At 42.4% G+C, this 12,580-nt stretch overlaps 1 long non-coding RNA gene across 1 annotated transcript; it reads right to left on the minus strand.

The window, feature by feature from the left end:
- Nucleotides 1-1,223: 1,223 nt before the first annotated feature.
- Nucleotides 1,224-10,111, minus strand: LOC138766653 (uncharacterized). The gene is made up of 2 exons (XR_011358731.1): nt 7,027-10,111; nt 1,224-2,138 (listed from the first exon to the last, which is right to left on the minus strand). It is a non-coding gene; the product is annotated as an uncharacterized lncRNA (long non-coding RNA).
- Between the last annotated feature and the right edge of the window lie 2,469 nt (nt 10,112-12,580).

Raw genomic sequence — 12,580 nt, forward strand, 5'->3', positions numbered from 1 at the left:
CTCTGTCCATGTCAGGAACTGTCCAGAGCAGGAGAGGCTTTCTATGAGGATTTGCTGCTGCTCTGGACAGTTCCTGACATGGACAGAGGTGGCAGCAGAGAGCACTGTGTCAGACTGGAAAAAATACACCACTTCCTGCAGGACATACAGCAGCTGATAAGTACTGAAAGACTGGAGATTTTTCTATATCTATATAACTTTCTAAAGCCAGTTCATTTAAAAGAAAAATATTTTCACTGGACAACCCCCTTAAACCCTGTTGCACCATAGACCCTAAACATTAACCCCTGGTGCACCACAGATCCTGACCATGAACTCCTGTACCGTAAATCCCTTGAGCTCCTCAGCCTCAGAGTATGACCCCTTCTAAACCACAGAAAGTATAAACCCCCTACTGACCCACAGATTCTGAGAATTAACCCCTCCTGCACCACATATCTCTTAAAGGAGGTCAGTTTAAAAAATTTATTAAAGTATTGTATTGCCCCCAAAAAGTTATACAAATCCCCAATATACACTTATTACGGGAAATGCTTATAAAGTGCTTTTTTCCCTGCACTTACTACTGCATCAAGGCTTCACTTCCTGGATAACATGGTGATGTCACTTCCTGGATAACATGGTGATGTCACTTCCTGGATAACATGGTGATGTCACTTCCTGGATAACAGGGTGATGTCACGACCCGATTCCCAGAGCTATATGGGCTGTGGCTGCTGGAGAGGATATTGGCAGAGGAATGCTCAGTGTCCTGTGTCCTTCTGCCATCATCCTCTCCAGCAGCTACAGCCCATATAGCTCTGGGAATCGGGTCGTGACATCACCCTGTTATCCAGGAAGTGACATCACCATGTTATCCAGGAAGTGACATCACCATGTTATCCAGAAAGTGACATCAACGTGTTATCCAGGAAGTGACATCACCATGTTATCCAGGAAGTGACATCACCATGTTATCCAGGAAGTGACATCACCATGTTATTCAGGAAGTGAAGCCTTGATGCAGTAGTAAGTGCAGGGAAAAAAGCACTTTATCTGCATTTCCTGTAATAAGTGTATATTGGTGATTTGTATAACTTTTCGGGGGCAATACAATACTTTTGTCGAGGTGCCTTCCCAAAGAAGGCCTACTGTTGTTGGCTGTCTCCTAATTAAGTTGGAGAATGGGTCCGGATCCCCTCTCCCACACCATGCACTTAGAATGAAGACACAGACAACGTATCTTGCAAACAAGTCTGGTGTAAATGGGCCCAGTTTTATTATGGTGATCACATTTTATAGACAGATAAAATATAGGGTGGTAACAAATGCTAATAAGACATAGATGAGGCGGTGCTAGTGATTTAGATATTCAGTCATGCGCAATAGCATCTATATTAGTATTCATTATTATTATTCAAAAAGGTTAGAACAACACATTCTGTGCAATGATACTTTCACATTATTCCCACTGTAACAGACAGGCTACTTTCCTCTGAGAACGGCCTTGGACGCTGATAAACATGTCTCTGAGGGAAATAGTTCTTGAGACAAAACATTCTTTCTAGTGTCATATCAGAAGTTTTCCAAGGTAAGCAATGTTCCAACTATCTCTGAGAACCCACCTTTGTTTATACAGAAAAAAACCAATGGATATGAATGTAAAATGCAAAGTCATACACTATATACGTCATCAACTTCAAAAAACTAATAACTACGGATATATTTTGACAGATAAATTGTTTACATAAGGATGTTGATACATACATAAGGATGCTAAAAAACATTTGTTATCTGCTTATGAGAATTATAGAATAACATTTATTATCTGCTGGGAAAAGGTTTATTCACATAGGAGAGTTCCATAATCTTGAGACCAGCTGTATATCCTTGAACAAGTTCAGTGAAAGTTCCATGAGAAAAAGTCTTATTGTTTCTTTCAAACTTTGGATGGATTAACTCATTCCTCTCAGTGTCCCCCCTTTTTGGCGATGATGAAGAAATCTGGGTCCTGGACAGGATTAAATCCCAGTATGTACCCTAAACACTCTCTGACCGGCGAGGGTTGTCAGGGTGCGGATGCTTCTGGGTCCAACACCATCACCTAGAGCCACATGGGCATATCCTCCTCCAAGAAATTTCCTCATCATAACGCCAATCTAGAAGGAAAAGAAACAAACATCATTACTTATAGAGTATAAGATTTAGTCTTTGTAACTTGCTGACAACAACAGCATAATCCTTTGATTACACAGTAGACAAATAAAAGAAACAACATGATCTGAAAAACTGTTTGTAGTATTCCCATGAACCATCCTCCCATACCATTGAACCAGTTTGCAGGATTTAAGCTAGCTAATGCCCCTGACCACCATTTATCCTGGTCTGACAGAATCATCTCATCATGTTTTTTCCTTAGTTGTGCAATTTTATCCAGTCCTGCTGTGATTTGCACTATTCCCTGATCATTTACATAATGACAACATGTAGGGCCAACTACCTGACACATCCCCCCTTGAGCAGCAGTCAGAAAATCAAGCACCACAGTGTGCTGGTTAGTAACTACCATAAGTTGCCTCTGTACTGCTACTGAGGTGTTAAGTATATCCAGTATGTCAAATATCTGATCATCTAAATAGTCTGTGGCTCCAACTAATTTGTCCCAAGTTTGCATCACCATAAGATACAGAAATAAAGTACTAAAAAATTTGTTGAGAGTTATAGATGGCGGAACAAACTTACAGTAGATGAGATAGGTAGGTCTGCAATAACCGAAAGAAAATACTAAACAATGGGTGAGTCTGTACAGTATACATAAATATACAGCTTAGTTACAACAAAACAAATAAAAGCTTATTATCAATACCCAAAATAACATATATATATGACAAATACCTCTCCGGATTTTATCAAAATAACCAAACCTTATTGTCTTATCACTGTATATAACAGACGTGACTCTATAACAAGGACTTTAAAAAGTTTCTGAAAAAGGAAAGTTTAGATGTGAGCAAATCTTATCTCATGGCAAAATTAAAATAAAAAGTTGATTGACACATAAATTAAAAACAGCATAACAGGTAAATGCAATAAAATCTCCACAATGTGACCTACTATGTAACCACTAGATTCACTTATAATAACCAGATAGTGAATTCACAATCTTCAGTATGGGATTCTCAAAATTTCCACTTCTTTTTAGTCTTTTTACTTTATTTTGTACCTAGAAAACGTCTTTATGATTAGATCACACAGGACTAATGACTGGTCGCATGGTCACATCTCTTCCTGTACATAATCATATAGTATAATACATACACCAATAATATGAAGTAACTCGGCGCTTATTACCGATATAATATTTGGATCCTACTGAATTGTCTCTTGTTTCACTGAGATCATCACATATTACACATAAAATAACCACCATAGAAATAAAAGCAAAGTGTAAATGATACATCACCTAAGGTTTCAAAGCCTTTTTATGAGAATAATATATCATATGATCCTTTTTGTAATAGTAGCATTGGTATGGATCCTTTATCCTTAAACCCATCTTTTGACTGACAGGCCTCTTTACAGACACTTGGACTCTTGGCCTCAGTTATATCGCTTCTTTTAAGGCCACTAGTATCACCTCAGACATTGGCTTTGTTGTCTCCCATAGTTTTGGCTGACCTGTAAAGAAGACACCAATACAGACAAGGACATACCTATATAGGCCACCTGTGGCAGGTGGATGACGTCCACTTACATTCCCTGAAACAGGCAGGAAGATGACAGACTATGCAGACAGGCACTTTACGGTGTTACTTACAGTAGGTTATGGCAGGTGTAGACAATACAGCCGTACACAACCCTCTCTGCTATATTTGTTGTCCCCTGGGCCGCCCAATGTGAGGATACTACACCACATTACACATGGCTTCCTTCTGCTGGTTTTGTCAGACAACTTACAGTGGGATACAAGGCAGGCGGCAAACACAGTTACTTACTTACTGTCTGACTGCCATCTTTACCCAGTACCTCCTCTCCATCCGCTGGTCTCACAGCTTGTTGCTGATTGTTTCTGGAAAAGACTTAAAAACAAACAGATCCACATCTCCTCCTCCACCTGTACACTATGTACGGTTACCTCAGGAAGAGACTGGAAACATCTCCCCATTCCCTTGTACGCTTTGTACGCTGTTACCTTGGGAAGAGCACAGAAACCACAGCATCACCAGCTTCATCCATCACCCTTTTTGGCATCAGGGTTTGTCTGCGTGAACGTTGCGTCAGCCACTCTATGGCAGCTTTTTTTCAAGTGCTTTTGGTAAGCCCAGGGACCAAACAAATCTCTAATTTGCCAATTAACCCATAATGGTGGGCTTCATATAGACATCTGCACAGTTACCTTCAACCATCCTACATGTCTTAGTGATTGTCCTCACCTCCGGCTTATGGCAGGAGCGGTTTCTGCAGTGGAACGTCACTCTGCATGGCGGTAACATATATCCTTGCGTCTTGTGTCATCCATCTTGAAAAGTCTGAGATAATCTACAATGAAAACTTTTAAACTTTCATTAATATTTGGGCTTTCAATTACATTTTCATCTTTCACAATTTAAAATATCAAAATTGGCTACTCCATCAAAATGGGCTGCTATATATATTGGGGGGCATAAGGAGTGCAGACTGGAGCCATGGATATGGGTTTGGCTTTACTAGGGATAAAACAATACATATATATTCATGAGCTAGTCTGCCATAACCCTAAAAATAAAGACATTAAAAAAACAATTAAACATTGTACACTTGTCCCATATTAACCTTCTTTTGATTAAAAAAAGTAAATAAATCAGCTGAAATGAATATTCCTTCAATCCGGTGCTCTTATCAGTAAACAGAACGCTCTGTACCTCACTTCTAACCTTGAGCAGTGAAATCATTAGATACAAGAGTTAAAACTTCTTGGAAGTTTTTTTTTTTCTTTTTCTTTTTTTAACATCCTTGAAGTTACAGAAGATATCAGCGCTGTGCTCTTATGCACCAGACTGTAACCTTGGACAGTGGCACACATACTTATTAGGATAGATGTGTACACACATATATATATATATATATATATATATATATATATATATATAAAAACACTTGTTAAATAAAGTTACATAGAAATATATATTACAGTAGTAAGTTACTACTCCTTAGAAATATCATACGTTGGGGACACACACTTAAAGAAAATCTGCTTACAATATACCTTTGTCTAACTTTCTTCTCCATCAGGTAATAATATTCATTAATAAATGTGCAAAACAGTTGTTAGACTCTATCGGAGAATCCTATGCCCGCCCCCTCAGTGACACTAAGCAGTATGGGCGGAGGACAGAAATGCCAGGAGTTAAAATGGCCTCCGGACTAGATAACCGGATATAAGGGTGTTGGCTTAGGGCATGGTTTTGAGACGTCACAATTATAATACAGACGTGGATGATATGTGGGAGTGGTCGGCTTTCAGTCGCCATCTTTGAGGGCTGATTACAAAAAAGTGGCGTAGCTAAATAAGCAAATGTTCCACGGTCGGGACAACAGAAAATGATCAACATTTTGTAACACGTAACATACTTCCAAAGCGGAACACCAGCTTAGTAAGACTGGCTGAAATACGACAGTATATAATGTAGGAGCGTACATTACATTACACTAACAGCTCTGATTCTTTTTTTTTCCTAATGCTGCTTGCATGTGATCTGCAGCCCTCAGAGCTGGTTGATGGCCTTGTACAAAACATAACAAATAACACACAAAAAAAAACTTTGTATGCTGCTTCACTACGCAGCATTAATTAACCTCTTCAGCTCTCTCAGTACTGTATCTAGCAATGAGCTGGACTGTTCTCCTTGTCTGAGTACGTGGCTTTGTACTTAGACACTTACATGGCAATGTACACTATTTGAGGTTAGGCTGCCACCTCCACAAAAGGCATTGGTCTTACTATCAGGTAAGGGGCACTTTAAATCAAAGTAACTACTTCAACAGCCGACCAAAGGGAAGATTCCTGCAGAACAAAGGGTCTATACGCCACCATTGGAGGTAGGTTGGCTTTTCGCAGGATCTGGGGTTTGTATACAGATATAAACTGGGTACAATGGTGTAACATAATGATGTGGCTTGGGTCTGCCACACACACTACAATATTCTGTCTTATCTAGATATTGCTGGTCACCGGCACATGACATGTCCACCCATTATCAATTATTAATCCTCCCCTTGTTTCTTGGACTTTAGTCCAAGTATTGGGGTTAAAAACAGCATCGTGTTGGATGTTAAAATATTTCAACATTGCTTTTGCCCTTTTTGCTTGTTCTTTGCCATATCGGCAGGTCACTATGTGGGTTGCAGAAACCCCTTTTGATTCTGTGTGGGTTGCAGAAACCCCTTTTGATTCTGTGTGTCCCATTTTATATTACTTCGTGATCGTATAACAGGAGGCACCCAGAATAATCAACTGATGATTTTCTTTCTTGTGTCCTGTACACTTATGACCACGGATCACTACCAAAAGCTGGGACTTAGAATATTCCACGGTTCAGGGCTTCCTTCTCTTATGTTGAAATACACTCTTGCTGCTATGTAGATTGCAAAACAAGTTACCCCAAGTATACAGAGGACAGTAATAGGCATATCACAGATCTTTCCCTTGGAAACAACCAGACCACTGTCCAGCGTCCTTGTATAGTTAGGCTACTAGGCTCATTCCAAAGTGGTTTTAGCACTGGCACTGTTCCCACCGCACAACGCTCCGTGTCTATGAGGACCTGTGACAACCACGGCCGGGCTCTGGGTAACAGTTTTAGCCTGAATGAGCAATTCTTCGCCTACTATATACTAACCCTCACAGGTTAGGACAAACAGACATAGAACAGCCAACAAGAGGAGAACAAAGTTCAAATTGACACGCCTATCGTGAGTTCACTTTGATAACTTACTCTGCAGAGGTAGGTGAGAAAAGATGTGAAGGAGGAGAGCACAGAAAAGAGTAAACAAATTTTTTACTCTTACCTGGCCAGGTTTTGTGGTCTCCTTGTTCACCTCTCTCTCCCCTGGTACAGCAGTGCAGGTCATCCGATCTCCCGATGTAATGGGCGTGTCCCTGTTCAAAGGGCGCCAATAATGTCGAGGTGCCTTCCCAAAGAAGGCCTACTGTTGTTGGCTGTCTCCTAATTAAGTTGGAGAATGGGTCCGGATCCCCTCTCCCACACCATGCACTTAGAATGAAGACACAGACAACGTATCTTGCAAACAAGTCTGGTGTAAATGGGCCCAGTTTTATTATGGTGATCACATTTTATAGACAGATAAAATATAGGGTGGTAACAAATGCTAATAAGACATAGATGAGGCGGTGCTAGTGATTTAGATATTCAGTCATGCGCAATAGCATCTATATTAGTATCCATTATTATTATTCAAAAAGGTTAGAACAACACATTCTGTGCAATGATACTTTCACATTATTCCCACTGTAACAGACAGGCAGCTTTCCTCTGAGAACGGCCTTGAACACTGATAAACATGTCTCTGAGGGAAATAGTTCTTGAGACAAAACATTCTTTCTAGTGTCATATCAGAAGTTTTCCAAGGTAAGCAATGTTCCAACTATCTCTGAGAACCCACCTTTGTTTATACAGAAAAAAACCAATGGATATGAATGTAAAATGCAAAGTCATACACTATATACGTCATCAACTTCAAAAAACTAATAACTACGGATATATTTTGACAGATAAATTGTTTACATAAGGATGTTGATACATACATAAGGATGCTAAAAAACATTTGTTATCTGCTTATGAGAATTATAGAATAACATTTATTATCTGCTGGGAAAAGGTTTATTCACATAGGAGAGTTCCATAATCTTGAGACCAGCTGTATATCCTTGAACAAGTTCAGTGAAAGTTCCATGAGAAAAAGTCTTATTGTTTCTTTCAAACTTTGGATGGATTAACTCATTCCTCTCACTTTAATAATAATTTTCACCTGACTTCTCCTTTAAAGGGGTATTCCCCCCCATGAGCTAAAAAAATAAAATGCTCCCAAACCTAGCTGGCCTTACTCACCAAGTCCCCCTGAGAATTTTGAGCCATATACCGTCTTTCTAGCTGCTTTCCTTCCAAAGTTACAAGTTGCTTATACATGATTGGTTCATGATGTAGCAGAACTGATATCCACAAGATATAGCAGAGTTGAGGTGAGGCAGCTGAGTAGCAGAATTGAGGTAGCAGAGTTGAGGCAGCTAAGTAGCAGAATTGAGGCAGCAGAGTTGAGTCAGGGGAGTAGCGGAGTTGAGTCAGCGGAGTAGCAGAGTTGAGGCAGCGGAGTAGCAGAGTTGAGGCAGCTGAGTTGAGACAGCAGGGTAGCAGAGTTGGGGCAGCGGAGTAGCAGAGTTGAGGCAGCAGGGTTTAGGCAGTGGAGTAGCAGAGTTTAGGCAGCGGAGTATCAGAGTTGAGTCAGCGGAGTAGCAGAGTCTAGGCAGCAAAGTTGATTCAGCGGAGTAGCAGAGTTGATTCAGCGGAGTAGCAGAGTCTAGCCAGCGGAGTAGCAGAGTTTAGGCAGCAGAGTTGAGTCAGCGGAGTAGCAGAGTTGAGTCAGCGGAGTAGCAGAGTTTAGGCAGCAGAGTTGATTCAGCGGAGTAGCAGAGTTTAGGCAGCGGAGTAGCAGAGTTTAGGCAGCGGAGCAGCAAAGTTTAGGCAGTGGTGTAGCAGAGTTGAGGCAGCGGAGTAGCAGAGTTTAGACAGCGGAGTAGCAGAGTTGAGGCAGTGTAGTAGCAGAGTTTAGGCAGCGGAGTAGCAGGTGAGTTGAGGGGGGTCGCACTGTGCACAGGGCCGCGGTTGAGCAGGGGGAAGGGCGGGCCGCACTGCCCACGGGGGGTGGGGGGGTGGTAATGCGTTGGGTGATGCCTGGGGAGGGGGGGCGGGGTGTTTGCCGCGGGTGATGACGGGGGGCGGCCGTGCCACGAGTGATGACCGGGGAGAGGGGGAGCGTTCTCTGCCAGAAAACTACCTCAGGGGTGGCTGCTGTTACTGAGGGTGACAGTGACAGCTACACGGATCACAGTCTCCCTCTCTTAGAGCAGTACAGCAGGCACCGTGCGCGGTGCGGTGGTTGGCAAACGGGGGTGGGGGGTGGTAGCTTGCCGCGGGTGAAGACGAGGGGGGGGGGGGTTGTCGTGGGTGATGACCGGGGGGGGGGTGGGGGCGTTTGGGGTAGGGGGACACGGGTGATGACCGGGGGGGGGGGGGCAGCCAGAAAGCCAGAGGGAGACAGTGATAGCTGCTCACTGTCTCCCTCTCTTACAGCAGCCACCGTTGTGTGCCGCGGTTGAGCCGCAATTGAGGACCGGGGGTGGAGTGCGCGGTGCCGCAGTTGCTGACCGGGGGTGGGGGGTGGTGCCGCGGGTGATGACCGGGTGACCAGGGTGGCTGCTGTTAGAGACGGAGAGAGTGACAGCTGCACTGATCACTGTCTCCCTCTCTTACAGCAGCCACCGCCGGCAGTGTCCTCCTTCACTTTAGTTTGGCTGGGTTAGAAGCGCTAACCCAGCCTATTGAAGAGACGGAGGACAAGTGATGCCGACACGGAGGGTGGGGGCCAGGAGCAGGGAGCGTGTCGGGTTGGACTGAGGTTTGATGTTTCTCTGCAAACTGTGGCGGTGAATGCATCTAGATAACAGCAAAACTCTGCAGAATCCATAATAAGTTTATATTGGAAAGATGGAAAGCTACGGGTGGGCAACGTATTAATGCAAAAATAATTTGGGGGGAATACCCCTTTAAATTGATCAGCTTCAACCTATTAGCCCTATATTAGGGGTTATACTCCCTGCAGTATATTAGGGGTTATACTCCCTGCAGTATATTAGGGGTTATACTCTGCAGTATATTAGGGGTTATACTCCCTGCAGTATATTAGGGGTTATACTCCCTGCAGTATATTAGGGGTTATACTCCCTGCAGTATATTAGGGGTTATACTCTGCAGTATATTAGGGGTTATACCCCCTGCAGTATATTAGGGGTTATACTCTGCAGTATATTAGGGGTTATACTCCCTGCAGTATATTAGGGGTTATACTCCCTGCAGTATATTAGGGGTTATACTCCCTGCAGTATATTAGGGGTTATACTCCCTGCAGTATATTAGGGGTTATACTCCCTGCAGTATATTAGGGGTTATACTCCCTGCAGTATATTAGGGGTTATACTCTCTGCAGTATATTAGGGGTTATACTCCCTGCAGTATATTAGGGGTTTTATTCTGCAGTATATTAGGGGTTATACTCCCTGCAATATATTAGGGGTTATACTCCCTGCAGTATATTAGGGGTTATACTCTCTGCAGTATATTAGGGGTTATACTCCCTGCAGTATATTAGGGGTTATACTCCCTGCAGTATATTAGGGGTTATACTCTCTGCAGTATATTAGGGGTTATACTCCCTGCAGTATATTAGGGGTTATACTCCCTGCAATATATTAGGGGTTATACTCCCTGCAGTATATTAGGGGTTATACTCTCTGCAGTATATTAGGGGTTATACTCCCTGCAGTATATTAGGGGTTATACTCCCTGCAATATATTAGGGGTTATACTCCCTGCAGTATATTAGGGGTTATACTCTCTGCAGTATATTAGGGGTTATACTCCCTGCAATATATTAGGGGTTATACTCCCTGCAGTATATTAGGGGTTATACTCCCTGCAGTATATTAGGGGTTATACTCCCTGCAGTATATTAGGGGTTATACTCCCTGCAGTATATTAGGGGTTATACTCCCTGCAGTATATTAGGGGTTATACTCCCTGCAGTATATTAGGGTTTTATTCTGCAGTATATTAGGGGTTATACTCCCTGCAGTATATTAGGGGTTATACCCCCTGCAGTATATTAGGGGTTATACACCCTGCAGTATATTAGGGGTTATACTCCCTGCAGTATATTAGGGGTTATACTCCCTGCAGTATATTAGGGGTTATACTCCCTGCAGTATATTAGGGGTTATACTTCCTGCAGTATATTAGGGGTTATACTCTCTGCAGTATATTAGGGGTTATACTCCCTGCAGTATATTAGGGGTTATACTCCCTGCAGTATATTAGGGGTTATACTCCCTGCAGTATATTAGGGGTTATACTCCCTGCAGTATATTAGGGGTTATACTTCCTGCAGTATATTAGGGGTTATACTCTCTGCAGTATATTAGGGGTTATACTCCCTGCAGTATATTAGGGGTTATACTCTGCAGTATATTAGGGGTTATACTTCCTGCAGTATATTAGGGGTTATACTCTCTGCAGTATATTAGGGGTTATACTCCCTGCAGTATATTAGGGGTTTTGTTCTGCAGTATATTAGGGGTTATACTTCCTGCAGTATATTAGGGGTTATACTCCCTGCAGTATATTAGGGGTTATACTCTGCAGTATATTAGGGGTTATACACCCTGCAGTATATTAGGGGTTATACTCCCTGCAGTATATTAGGGGTTATACTCCCTGCAGTATATTAGGGGTTATACTCCCTGCAGTATATTAGGGGTTATACTCCCTGCAGTATATTAGGGGTTATACTCCCTGCAGTATATTAGGGGTTATACTCCCTGCAGTATATTAGGAGTTATACTCTCTGCAGTATATTAGGGGTTATACTCTCTGCAGTATATTAGGGATATACTCCCTGCAGTATATTAGGGGTTATACTCCCTGCAGTATATTAGGGGTTATACCCCCTGCAGTATATTAGGGGTTATACTCTGCAGTATATTAGGAGTTATACTCCCTGCAGTATATTAGGGGTTATACCCCCTGCAGTATATTAGGGGTTATACTCTGCAGTATATTAGGAGTTATACTCCCTGCAGTATATTAGGGATTATACTCCCTGCAGTATATTAGGGGTTATACTCCCTGCAGTATATTAGGGGTTATACTCCCTGCAGTATATTAGGGGTTATACTCCCTGCAGTATATTAGGGGTTATACCCCCTGCAGTATATTAGGGGTTATACTCCCTGCAGTATATTAGGGGTTATACTCCCTGCAGTATATTAGGGATTATACTCCCTGCAGTATATTAGGGGTTATACTCCCTGCAGTATATTAGGGGTTATACCCCCTGCAGTATATTAGGGGTTATACTCCCTGCAGTATATTAGGGGTTATACTCCCTGCAGTATATTAGGGGTTATACTCCCTGCAGTATATTAGGGGTTATACTCTCTGCAGTATATTAGGGGTTATACTCCCTGCAGTCCGGATTTGTGGCAGTGTCTTCCTCAGACTTCCTGATCGCTCTTTCCTCTCTTGCGTTGATCTCCAGATCTCCATGGTATATAAGCGACCGCTCTCGGCATGTAGAGTATAGGATTGCAGCCTGTAACAGGAACAGACAACAAAGGTTATACGTTTGTATCTATCAATCAAAGGTCATTTTTAATAATCACATGTCCATCCGCGGCCAATGGAAAAGTCCTTGTACCCAGGAACTTGTCTGTTTGTGTCGTCTCTTCACTCTCTAATAAGCCCTGGAGTATGTTATGTTATAGTAAATGTTA

This window comes from Dendropsophus ebraccatus, chromosome 10 (genome assembly GCF_027789765.1).
Source record: "Dendropsophus ebraccatus isolate aDenEbr1 chromosome 10, aDenEbr1.pat, whole genome shotgun sequence".
Classification (NCBI taxonomy): Eukaryota; Metazoa; Chordata; class Amphibia; order Anura; family Hylidae; genus Dendropsophus; species Dendropsophus ebraccatus.